This window comes from Bufo gargarizans, chromosome 3 (assembly GCF_014858855.1).
Source record: "Bufo gargarizans isolate SCDJY-AF-19 chromosome 3, ASM1485885v1, whole genome shotgun sequence".
In the NCBI taxonomy this organism is placed as follows: domain Eukaryota; kingdom Metazoa; phylum Chordata; class Amphibia; order Anura; family Bufonidae; genus Bufo; species Bufo gargarizans.
In genome coordinates this window covers 473,703,627-473,717,593 of record NC_058082.1, presented here as the reverse complement: position 1 = coordinate 473,717,593, position 13,967 = coordinate 473,703,627, and the positions used below count along the sequence as shown (strand labels likewise).

General features: G+C 43.6%; 1 protein-coding gene across 1 annotated transcript in view; it reads right to left on the bottom strand.

Moving 5' to 3' along the window:
• The window catches only part of GRPR (gastrin releasing peptide receptor), a 295,798-nt gene that overhangs the window by 26,277 nt on the left and 255,554 nt on the right, over positions 1–13,967 (bottom strand). The gene's annotated exons all lie outside the window — the stretch shown is intronic.

Below are 13,967 nucleotides of genomic sequence, written 5' to 3'. Positions count from 1 at the left end.
TAGCCACAGGTTTCAGCTTAGGTCCTAACCTCTACCTCAGTGAAAACTGTCCCAACATTTTTTTAGTCACTCCCCTGTTGCTGCCATGCCTATAATGACTATGGACACCTTCAAGGCATTTTTTTTTTCAACTGGTCTTTATTAAAAATGTTCAGTAGTTTTTTTAGATACAAGGGTTAAAAATCTGTCTGCAGAGTATCGTTTCTCAGTCCCGTCAGCTGACGGCTCAAGTGGAGCCTTATCTGATGAGCCTCACAAACAGTCTTTATAGCTCCATTCTTATGAAACTGATAAGATAAATGTTTATGAGGTCAGAAGATCAGAGATAAGGACTATGAGACAACAGATGACGGCATTCAAAGAAAACACAAAGTGACAGCCTGCAAACAGACCGATTTTTAACTTGCGTATCTCAGAAACGACTGAACATTTTTAATAAAGACCAATTGAAAATAAGGAATTATACCCCAAAATGCGATCATAAAAAAATGCCTCCCTCTAGGAGCTGCTCTCCTTGGTGACTCTTCTCTCAGGGATCTCTCCGCAATCTTTCTAGACTCTGCTCTCATTACCCTTCCAGAACAGGTCCTCACAGCACAGTGCTCCGCCCCTCCTTTCTAGCCCTTTCTACCATGTTTGATACCGGCTGTCTGAGCATGCTCAGTACACTCTGTTGCATATCGTAAAATATTGTTTCCACCTGCACAGTGCAAGCAGACAGATAACTGTACAATGGTAGATGTACTTGACAGTACATGCTTACCCCTCTTAAACACGGCGGAGAAAACCCACAATGTAAATCACATCTGCAGCATGTTCATTGTTACCATCAGTTTTATCCACAGCTTAGCAAAGCAAAGTCTGAAAGCAGCAGCAGCTCCCATTGGCCCGCTAAGGCCTCATTCACTTCTCTTCAGTCAAATTATTGGTGACATAAACAATAGGACCAAAATGGGGCAAAAATGTTCATATCCCAACTCGACTCCAATTCAGACTTAGAACAAAGATGCTTGACAAAGGGGGTGGACCCTCGAAACATAGCTACATGCTTGCTAGGCACTACGTGTGCTGAACCTCAGAAGGACCTTATGCACGCAGGACTTTGTGATAAAGTGCTTCTGACTATGAGTCCTTTATAAATGCTCTATAACGTTACTTTTTTGGATAAAGAAACATAAAGAAGAAGCTTAATTGGTCTCATTCACATCTCCGTCAGACTATTCAGGAGATTTCTTCACCACCGAATTCCCATTGACTGTAATGAGGTCTGGAGATGACCCGGCCGGGTTTTGGAAAGGCAAAAATGGCAGCATACAAAGTTTTTTTGTCCGGCCAACAATCGGTATTTGCGGCAGGCAGCCTGATCTCCTTAATGGAGATGTGAACAAGGCCTATCCCCCAACCTCAGCTTAGCAGTACAGCCTGGGCACTTTTGTTGCTGTTCTACAGCTGGGAAGAGCCCCCTCCCACAATAGGCCCCTGTACGACCCAGCAGCATAGGTGGAATGTCCACCCCTGGCTTAGTCTTTTTTTTTTGTCAGCAACTCGTGGCCAGCAAGGGGCCCCCTGATCTCTGGGGCCCCAAGCATTTGCTTGCTTTTTATGGTGGTAAATTCTGCCCCTGCAGATTCCCACCTTGAATCACTAACTTGTCTAACTATGTATCCAACTCCCTTGTCGTTTTTTCCTCTTTTATAAATCACCTATGACTCAGGCAGTCCACATCTGATCTGGAACCAGTCAGTGGATGCCTGCTGTTTGCCAATTTGCACTGTTTGTATTAGTTTCTTATATTAAGCCTATTCTCACTTCCACTGTCTACACGTCAAGAAATAATACCTAGTAATCAGGAGGCAGACATAAGGCGTTCACATGATGCCAGCTGGCTACTTATAAGGATGCACCTCTCTATATAGATATGAAATGACATGTGCACTTCTCTATGTTTATACATAGCAATCATGTTATCATGGTTATGAATGCTGTCTACACGAATATTAGTCCTTGTACGCGACTATATACAGAATAGGAATACATTATAATTAAAGGATAGACATCAATATTGATTATTTCTGTCTTTCCATCTTCTATTCCAGCTATGGACTGCAATGCACATTGCGGCCAGACGGAGCATAACTTGTCAGACCACAGATCCTATAAAGAAAAGCCATGTTATCCTGTTGACATAAGTAAATAAAGTTAATTCTGTGCAGAATCCTGTAGAGGGCACCAGATGGAGCTGATTTAGCCAATATTTATCCGCAGCCTTTTCATTAGGATTAATAACATCCTGCCACTCATACCATGGCGCTGAGTTTCTTTTGTGCCATAAATCACACAAAATCAATGGCACATACAAGATGTTTGCACACAATTTAGTTTATGTTTTGAGAGCGGAGGAGGGAGCTGTACCTAAAGGGTCACCTCAATGCAGGAAAACCCTCTTACAAGAACATCCAGACAATGCACATGGAAATGTCTTATCAGAACACTATGGAGATATTTAATTAAGGTCTGCTTTTTTGACTGTGCCACCTTTAACTCACTTTGCGTCTCAGTCTTAGGCAGGGTCATATGCAAGATTTATCAAAGGGTAAGGGGTTAAAAATGATGAAGCTGTGGTCATATTGTTTGGGAAGAATACTAGCAGCATCCTCTGCTTAGCAAAGTCTATTGTACTATACAAAGCCTCTAAATAATACAGTCCTAGAGCTACCATGTAATAATATACTAGAATTACCAAATAATATCACCACATCAGGATCGCATATTACTTCCCTATGGTGTCCAAATAATGCCACCATACTGTTACCAAATACAAACTACTTACAAAGACCAATATACATTAATCATATACTGGTAGATACCAATTTCTACACAGGCACTCAGCAGTACATATGTGATTTCAGTACAGGTACATCCAATGACTCACAGGTGACGTCTTTTCTAAATGGAGTTTTGACTTTCCATTTTTTCTCACCTTCTGAGGCAGACCGCCATGATAACTTCTCCCAACTACAACTCTTTTATACAAAGTTTGTTGCTCAGACATTTGTGGATGTGGATTGTAGACTTTTTTAGCAACCTTCCCATACTCTAAAACCTACACTCTACACAAACTTCCCATCCTGCTATCTTTTTAACTGTACCATCCTGCTCTTTCCTTGAATACTGTGCTTGTGGCTGCTCCACGAACCTCTGTAGTTATCCCCAAAAATTAGTGCTGAATAGTGCCCCACATGGTAATAGTGTCCCACACAATAATAGTACCCCCTTTGTACCCTTTGCAGTAATAGTGCCTCTCTTTCTGCCCCACACAATACTAGTGCAATGTAGTTACACTGTTCCCTTAACACAGTAACAGTAGCCCACGTAGTAAACATGCACCTTTAAAGGGGTTGTCCCACAAAAATAATCTACAGTTTTCAAACCAGCACCTGGATCTGAATACTTTTGTAATTGCATGGAATTAAAAATTTAGCATGGCCACTGAGTTATTCAATAAAATATATCTGTATAGCGCCACCTACTGTTAGTTTTTTTCTCATTTCTTTGACCTGCTCACTGAAAAGGCTGCACATGCTCAGTTTCATCCTTCAACTGCTTCCTGAGCTGTGATAGGGAGAGCATGGACACGCCCCCTTAGCTGTGATAGGGAGAGCATGGACACGCCCTCTTAGCTGCAGCAGAAAAGACACTCCCCTTGAGCTGCCATCTTGATATAAATCTAGCAGAACAATAAATATGGAGATCTCTGGATCCATGTGAGGTACAGGGCTGGTTCTAGCTTTGTGAGTAAGAGATTGTCATGTACTATATAATGTTTCATTTTCATTTTTTACATTTTTAGTCATGGGATAATCCCAGTAATAGTGTGACCTTAATGCCCCTATACAGTAACAGCACTTTCTTCAAAGTAATAGTGCCCCTTAGTGCCATGGTCAGGGTAATAGAGCATCTTTACTGCCATAGCACATTGCCCTTTTGTTATAATGCCCTTTAGAGGCACACAAAGGTAAACATGTCTTTCTCATAGTTCTTAATGCCCCTACCTAGTGACAATGCCCCACACACAGATTTCTGCTTTAGTGCCCCACACACAATTAAAGTGACTTCTTTAGTTCCCCACATGGTAAAAGTGGCCCAGAAAAAAAAACTGTTACTCATTTACTCTTGCTCCCATGATGAACAGAGAAGCTCTGCTGGTTTGTGGCCTGCATAGTCAATGGTGTCACTCTAGACTGCGTTGAGTTCACAGAGCCTCATACAGTTAAACATGGTACAGGGTACAAGAGAATTGCTTGAACCGTAGATATGCCCTTGGCTATGGGGACTACTCTCTTTCATGGACTCCACTGTATATATATATAAATTACAACTCAACCACAAAAAAAGTAAAAAAATCTGCATCACAAAAAAATCATAGTACATATTACAGGGTAAATACTACAGTAAACATTAAATTGTACCTAACCTGACCTTATAGAGAAAAATATATTATAATGCAGGAGTGTGGATATTAAATGCTTTTCTCAATATATTGCATTGCAGATTTTGCTTTTTAAAGCAGCACCGATTGGCTACAAGTTTTGCTGCAGGCTGGCACTTGGAGACAGAGTGCTCTGCTCTTTCTCCTAGCACTAACGCTGGGTTCACACCTGAGCGTTCTGAAAGGAGCGCTCTGTATGCGCGATTGTACCGGCATTTGCAATCGCGCATACAGAGACAAGCGAACGCCCATTGACACGCGTTCCCAAAAGTCTATGTACGGGAACGCGCGACAAGACGCCCCAAAGAAGCTCATGTACTTCTTGGGGCGTCGGGCGTTTTACAGCGCGATCGTACGCGCTGTAAAACACCCAGGTGAGAACCATTCCCATAGGGAATCATTGGTTTCTCCTTGTTGAGCGTTTTACAGCGCATAGGAACGCGCTGTAAAATGCTCAGGTGTGAACCCAGCCTAAAAGCAGAGCTGTACAATCATATTACATCCTATAGTGCTGGCTCCCCTCTGACATACAGGAGAAATATTGGAGGGAGATTTATTATAGCTTTACAAAAACTGGTGTAGAAAAGTCACAGATTTTGTCACAGGCACGCCGCGGGAGGCTAATCTCTGCAGTCCAACTCATTTAACAATATATGCACCAGAAAACTGGAACACATTACACTAGAAATCGACTCCAGCTTCTGGCTAGAGAAGATTTCAGCTCTGACTCACAGGCGGCCCATCGTGTGCCGTAATTATTAAGAGGCTTCCATCTCTGGAAGAGTCATTGTACTTTTTAATTTAATAGAGAATGGTGTAATTCGAACATTTTGTCTAGGGATAGAAAGTAACATCCTCCTGTGAGTCTTTTACATTATAGTGACTCTCAACTGTCGTACTTGACCACCCTGACCAGAAGCATCGGAACAGAGGTGTCTGGAGATCCCACCAACTGTAGGGTAGGACACTGGGTTTCAGTGGTGCCGCCGTGCACCTTATGATACGGGTGTAACTGTGCATGTATCGTTGCACGGTTCTTTCTGACACCCAATCATTATATGTTTTCTGTTGTATTGTTATGTGTCATTGTGCATTATGTATACACTGTGAAATGCCTTTTCCTCGCACGTAGGGTGTCAGCATATTGCTTCGCTGCTGCCTTGCATTGTGTGCAATTTGGGTATTAGTGCATATCAGGCCTTGTTACCCTGTAGTGTTCAACACTGATCCTGTAAGTGTGGGAACAGTTACTACCGTTTTTCCACAGCCCCCTTTGATTGTAGGGCTATAAAAAAATGGTATTGTGTATTCAGCCCCCTGCTATGCACATAAGGTGCTAGCTTACATCTACTGTTGCTGCTGTGTTCTTCTTTTTTTGCATTTTGGGTACTAGTGCATGCCAGCTCTTGTTACATTACAGTGTCCAACACTGAATTTTAAGTGTGGACACAGCTGTTACCGCTTTCACCTGGGCCCCCTCTGAGGGTGGGGCATTGTAAGACGGTATTCTGTATTCAGCTCTTTGTTATTTTGAGGGATGTATCCCATTTATTTTATATGGAAAAAGTAAAAGTTACGTCTTAACTAATCCAGATCGCTATCCACTATTTTCTATGTTTCATGCAAGTGATCACTTATGAATATCAATGCTTTCTGATTTGCGATTATTTTATTTTCAGAATTTTTATTTGGTAGCTTTTCATGAGAACTCTCAGTATAAATTTCAAAGAGGTGTCAGTGCATGTGACAGAAACTACCAGTAGGCTTGGTCTAATAGCCTGGGTGTCAGTGTAAAATGACAGACATAGTAGTGCATTATTTGAGCAGTCAAACAATCACAGGTACAAGTCTCCTTGTGGGACTTAAAACATAAAAATTCAATAAACAGTTATAAAAAGATATCCAATTTAAAAACAATTCAAAGTTTCTCCTTGCAAAATGTTTAATAAATAAATAACAATGTAAAAAAAAATACACATAATGCATATCACTGCATCTGCATTGACTCTACAGTTATAATGGCATTTATCCCGCACTGTGAACAACGTAAAAGAAAATAACCAAATTGTCTTTGTGTTTATCCACTTCCCAAAAAATGAAATTAAATGTGATCAAAAAGTCCTATGGACTCCATATACCAATACTAGGGTTGAGCGAACACCTGGATGTTCGGGTTCGACGGGTTCGGCCGAACTTCGGAAAAAAGAACTTGACCCGAACTTGACCCCGAACCCGAACCCCATTGAAGTCAATGGGTACCCGAACTTTTGAGCACTAAAATGGCTGTAAAAATGTCATGGAAAGGGCTAGAGGGCTGCAAATGTCGTCAAAATGTGGTTAAGAGCATGGCAAGTGCTCTGCAAACAAAAGTGGATAGGGAAATGACTTAAAATAACATAAAATACGTAAAAATAAAAAATAATAATCTTGATCTAGGAGGACCAGGTCCATATGGAGTAGGAGGTTGAGGGGGCGGTGGATGTGACGGTGCAGGTGGAAGTGGCGGTGGAGGAGGAGGAGGTAGCCTACACTGCTTTTTGTTTTAAAATGTATTTTTTTTTTTTTAATTAGGGTACATTCTAAAACATTAGGAAATATAACCCTCCAGTCATGCTAAACACACGTTCAGACAATACACCGGCTGCAGGGCAGGCCAGCACCTACAAGGCGTAAAGTGCAAGCTCAGGCCATGTGCCCAATTTGGAGACCCAGAAGTTGCAGGGGCTGACGCCTGTCAGTCAGCTCGTGTAGGCATGTGCACACTTACTGCCCCATCATGTCGCACATCCCCGTGATGTTCACGATCCAATTTGATATCTGCTCTATCAACTTTCGATGTTTTTATGCGCCTACCATGGTGATTACGGGTGGCGGGGAATCAGGGTTCCAGGCCGGAGAGGGAGCATGAGAAAAAGAGACCAAATTTAAGGGAGATAAATTTATTTTAAAAAATTGTGATCGAGAAGAAATGTGGGAAAAGCTATTGAGGCGCAAATGTGGGACAAATTACAGAAGACCAAATGTGTGCCAAAAAAGTCAAGCGGAATTGTGGGAAAAGCTATTGAGGCGCAAATGTTGTCCAAAAGAGTATAGTGGAAATGTGGGACAAAGTATTGAAGCTTAAATGTGGTACAACTTGTTTAAGTTTAAGCACGGAATCAAAGGAGGTGGCGGGCATCAATTGAAGAAGCATTTCAGAAATTTTATTCCATGTCACCTATGCAGAGCAGGGGTTTATTCACGTCTAAAATTGTATAATGTCAACCCAAGAATGTAACAGAAAAATTACAGAAATTAATTAACCTGTCTACTTATTTATTGTTTATTGTCACCCAAAATGTAAAATAAAAATTGTTGAAATTTATTAAGCTGCCAACTAGGTAGAGGAGGGGTATATTACACAAAAAAAATTGTGAATTTGACCATAAAATGTAACTGACAAATGTTATTTTACAATGGTACTTCACACCAAAAAATTGCTAAATTTCACCAGAAAATGTAACTGACAATTTTTTTTTTGTTTTGTTAACCGGCCTACTAGGTATAGCAGTGGTACATCACACCCAAAAATTTGTGAATTTCACCATAAAATGTAACAGATAAATTGTTTTATTGTTTAACCTGTCTACTAGGTATAGCAGTGGTACTTCACAACCAAAAATTTTTGAATTTCAACTGAAAATGTAACTGACAAATATATTGTTTTTATTAACCGGCCTAGTAGGTATAGCAGTGGTACTATACACCAAAAATTGGTTAATTTCACCAGAAAATGTTAATGACAAAGTAGTGAAATGATATAAAATAAAACACGTACAAAAAAAATATGGATTTATAAGGTGGAGTTCTATATGGAGTAGGAGTTTGAGGAGGCGGTGGACTCCGTGGTAGCGGAGTAGGTGGAAGTGGCGGTGGAGGAGGACGAGATAGCCAACACAGGTTTTTGGTTTTAATTTAATTTTGTATTTTTCCATATCAGCTGGTGGTGCTGGTTGTTGTGGCATGCTGACAAAGCTTTTTCACATTTCGGCCATGCTAACCCTGCCTTCTGAGGTACTGGCGGTGCCCCAGCTGCGTTTGCGACCTCTTCCTCTTTCTTTGCACAAAATGGCTGTATTTCAAATGGCTTTATTTCAAATCCCTCAATCAAACCCCTGTATGTAGAGGGAGTATCTTACAAGGCCTGAACCAGTGTATGCCTAAATTAAATATTTCTTTGCACAAAATGGCTGTATTTCAAATGCCTGCATCAAACCCCTGTATGTAGAGGGGGTATCTCGCATAGTCTGAACCAGTGTAGGCCTTAATTCAATATTTCTTTGTCCAAAATGGCTGTATTTCAAATCCCTGAATAAAACCCCTGTATGTAGAGGGAGTATCTCACAGGGCCTTAACCAGTGTAGGCCTAAATTCAATATTTCTTTGCACAAAATGGCTGTATTTCAAATGGCTGTATTTCAAATGCCTGCATCAAACTCCTGTATGTAGAGGGAGTATCTCACACGGTCTGAACCAGTGTAGGCCAGAAGTAAATATTTATTTGCCCAAAATGGCTGTATTTTAAATGGCTGTATTTCAAATCCCTGAATAAAACCCCTGTATGTAGAAGGAGTATCTCCCACGGTCTGAACCAGTGTAGGCCTGAATTCAATATTTCTTTGCACAAAATGGCTGTATTTCAAATGGCTGTATTTCAAATCCCTGAATCAAACCCCTACATGTAGAGGGAGTATCTTACAGGGCCTGAACCAGTGTAGGCCTAAAATAAATATTTCTTTGCACAAAATGGCTGCATTTTTGCACCCAAAATTGGTTAATTTCACCAGAAAATGTTAATGACAAAGTAGTGAAATGATATAAAATAAAACAAGTACAAAAAAAATATGGAGTTATAAGGTGGAGTTCTATATGGAGTAGGAGTTTGAAGAGGCGGTGGACGTAGCGGAGTAGGTGGAAGCAGCGGTGGAGGAGGACGAGATAGCCAACACAGGTTTTTGGTTTTAATTTAATTTTGTATTTTTCCATATCAGCTGGTGGTGCTGGTTGTTGTGGCGTGCTGACAAAGCTTTTTCACATTTCGGCCATGCTAACCCTGCCTTCTGAGGTACTGGCGGTGCCCCAGCTGCGTTTGCGACCTCTTCCTCGTCCTCTGCCTTCATCTTGTGCTTTCATTGTGCCCCCGCTGTCAGGTGGGAATGCCACCAGCAGCGCATCTACCAGCTTGCGCTTGTACTCGCGCATCTTACAATCACACTCCAGTGACGGAATTAAGGAAAGTACATTATCCTTGCAACGGGGATCCAGCAGCGTGGCAACCCAGTAATCAGCACAAGTTAGAATGTGGGCAACTCGGCGGTCGTTGTGGAGACACTGCAGCATGTAATCGCTCATGTGTGCCATGCTGCCCAGACGCTGTCCTCTGTGGGAGGTGTATCGTCTGTGTCCTCTGTTTCCCCCATCCACGCACCAGTGTTGGCCATGAGCTGGTCTGGGTGCCACCCTGCTGTGAACATGGTTCCTCCTCCTCCATCTCCTCATCCTCCACCTCCTCATCCTCCAGAACTGTGCCCTGTCTGGACAATTGTGTACCTTGGGTTTGTGGGTGCAGGAACCCACCCTCGGAGCCACTTGGGAATGACTGGCTGGAAACCCTACAAAATGATCCCTCTTCCTCCTCCTCCTGTGCCACATCCTCTTCCATCATCGCCAGGAGCGTTTTTTCAAGAAGACATAGAAGTGGGATAGTAACGCTGAGAACGGCGTTATCGGCACTGGCCATGTTGGGGGAGTATTCGAAAATGTGCAACAAGGAACACAGGTCTCGCATGGAGGCCCAGTCATTGGTGGTGAAGTGGTGCTGCTCCACTGAGCGACTCACCCGTGGGTGCTGCAGCTGAAACTCCACTATCGCCTGCTGCAGCTCGCACAGTCTGGCCAGCATGTGCAAGGTGGAGTTCCACCTTGTGGGCACGTCGCATATGAGGCGGTGAGCGGGAAGGCCGAAGTTACGCTGCAGCGCTGACAAGCGAGCAGCAGCAGGGTGAGAACGTCGAAAGCGCGCACAGACGGCCCGCACTTTATGCAGCATCTCTGACATATCAGGGTAAGTTTTAAGGAATCTTTGCACCACCAAATTCAGCACAAGCGCCAGGCAAGGGATGTGCGTCAAACCGGCTAGTCCCAGAGCTGCTACGAGATTTCGCCCATTATCGTACACCACCAGGCTGGGCTTGAGGCTGACTGGCACAAACCACTTATCGGTCTGTTGTTCAAGGCCCGTCCACAGCTCCTGCGTGGTGTGGGGTTTGTCCCCCAAACAGATAAGTTTTAAAACTGCTTGCTGTCGTTCACCCCTGGCTGTGCTGAAGTTGGTGGTGAAGGTGTTACGCTGACTGGATGAAGAGCTGGTAGAGGATGAGGAAGCAGAGTAGGAGGAGGAAGCAACAGGAGGCAACTGAAGTGCCCTGCAATCCTCGGTAGTGGAAGGACATGTGCCAAACTGCTATCCGCCTCAGGCCCAGCCGCCACTGCATTTACCCAGTGTGCTGTTATGGAGATATAACGGCCCTGACCGTGCTTACTGGTCCACGTATCCGTAGTCAGGTACACATTGCCACAGATGGCGTTGCGCAGTGCACACCTTATTTTGTCCCCTACTTGGTTTTGAAGGGAAGGGATGGCTCATCTTGAAAAGTAGTGGCAGCTGGGCACGACGTACTGTGGGACAGCCAGCGCCATAAGGCATTTAAAGCTATCCGTCTCCACCAGATGGAAGGACAGCATTTTAAAGGCCAGTAATTTAGAAATGCTGGAATTCAGGGCTAGGGATCGCAGGTGGGTATGGGGGTACTTCCTCTTCCTCTCCAGCATTTGGGATATGGAGAGCTGAACACTTCCGTGGGACATTGTGGAGATGCTTGGTGACCCAGGTGTTGGTGTTGCTGGCAGATACTCTGTTTGCGGGGTGCCAGGTGGCACTGTCACTCCAGAGGTGGATGAAGAGCTGCAGCAGAAGAGGAAGCAGGAGGAGCCAGAGACCTTTCTTGGTTTTTGAGGTGTCTAATCCACTGCAGCTCGTGCTTTGCACTTAAATGCCTGGTCATGCAGTTTGTGCTCAGGTTGAGAACGTTTATGCCTCGCTTCAGGCTCTGATTGCACAGCGTGCAAAGCACTCGTGTCTTGTCGTCAACACATTGTCTGAAGAACTGCCACACCAGGGAACTCCTTGGAGCTGGCTTTGGTGTGCTCGGTCGCTTGCTGCAGTGGGCAGTAGGAGGCGTACTGTCTAGAGGACAGCCGCTTCGCTTTTGCACCCTGCTCCCTCTTCTGCTGTGCTGGTGGCTCTGTGCGACCACCGCCTCTTCCTCCGAACTACATAGGTCACTCGCATGACCTTGATTCCATGTGGGGTCGAGGACCTCATCGTCCTCCACATCATCTTCCACCCAGTCCTCACCCCTGACTTCCTTGTCGGTGTGCACACTTTCGAAAGCCCCAGCAGTTGGCACCTGTGTTTCGTCATCATCCGAGACGTGCTGTGATGGTCCTCCCATGTACTCATCGTGAAAGATAAGTGATTGGGCATCTCTTCCACTTCTGGGGCAGGGCTAGGTGAATCGCCCTGGGAAACCCTGCTTACAGAGTCATCAAAAAGCAGAAGAGACTGTTGCATGACTTGGGACTCAGACTGCTTGGCTGATTTGCAAGGGGGTGAGGTGAAAGACTGATGGACATCGGCTGCAGGTGCCAACTGTGTTCTTTCAGCAGGAGACTGGGTGGGAGACAATGTGGAGGAACTGGATCCACTGTCAGCAACCCAATCTACTATCGTCTGTACTTGTTCAGGCATCGCCTGTACTTGTTCAGGCCTTACCATTCGTAGAGCCACATTAGGCCCGACCAAATACCGCTGCAAGTTCTGTCACCTACTCGCACCTGAGAAAGGGGTTTCACTTGTGTAGCTGGCACAGATTGACCACGTCCTCTTCCTGCAACAGGAGCTCCACCAGCAGCACCACGACCTGGGCCACGTCCCTTATTTGACGCTCTCCTCATATTTTTCAAATTTAGGATCTTGCCCTAAATGGGTGTTTAATTAATAGTAAAATAGAACAACAGTATGCAAAGGGTGTATCTCACATGGCCTGAACCAGACTAGGCCTAAATTAAATATTTATTTGCTCAAAATGGCTGTATTTCAAATGTCTGTATTTCAAATGCCTGCATCAAACCCCTGTATGTAGAGGGGGTATCTCGCACAGTCTGAACCAGTGTAGGCCTGAAGTAAATATTTCTTTGTCCAAAATGGCTGTATTTCAAATGGCTTTATTTCAAATCCCTGAATCAAACCCCTGTATGTAGAGGGAGTATCTTACAAGGCCTGAACCAGTGTATGCCTAAATTAAATATTTCTTTGCACAAAATGGCTGTATTTCAAATGGCTGTATTTCAAATGCCTGCATCAAACCCCTGTATGTAGAGGGGGTATCTCGCATAGTCTGAACCAGTGTAGGCCTTAATTCAATATTTCTTTGTCCAAAATGGCTGTATTTCAAATCCCTGAATAAAACCCCTGTATGTAGAGGGAGTATCTCACAGGGCCTTAACCAGTGTAGGCCTAAATTCAATATTTCTTTGCACAAAATGGCTGTATTTCAAATGCCTGCATTAAACCCCTGTATGTAGAGGGAGTATCTCACACGGTCTGAACCAGTGTAGGCCAGAAGTAAATATTTATTTGCCCAAAATGGCTGTATTTCAAATGGCTGTATTTCAAATCCCTGAATAAAACCCCTGTATGTAGAAGGTGTATCTCAGACGGTCTAAACCAGTGTAGGCCTGAATTCAATATTTCTTTGCACAAAATGGCTGTATTTCAAATGGCTGTATTTTAAATGGCTGTATTTCAAATCCCTGAATCAAACCCCTGTATATAGAGGGAGTATCTTACAGGGCCTGAACCAGTGTAGGCCTAAAATAAATATTTCTTTGCACAAAATGGCTGTATTTCAAATGCCTGCATCAAACCCCTGTATGTAGAGGGGGTTTCTCACACAGTCTGAACCAGTGTAGGCCTGAAGTAATTATTTCTTTGCCCAAAATGGCTGTATTTCAAAAGGCTGTATTTCAAATCCCTGAATTAAACCCCTGTATGTAGAAGGAGCATCTCACACGGTCTGAACCAGTGTAGGCCTGAAGTAAATATTTATCTGCCCAAAATGGCTGTATTTCAAATGGCTGTATTTCAAATCCCTTAATAAAACCCCTGTATGTAGAGGGAGTATCTCACAGGGCCTGAACCAGTGTAGGCCTGAAGTAAATATTTCTTTGCCCAAAATGGCTGTATTTCAAATGGCTGTATTTCAAATCCCTGAATTAAACCCCTGTATGTAGAGGGGGTATCTCACACGGTCTGAACCAGTGTAGGCCTGAAATAAATATTTCTTTGCCCAAAATGGCTGTATTTCAAATCCCTGAA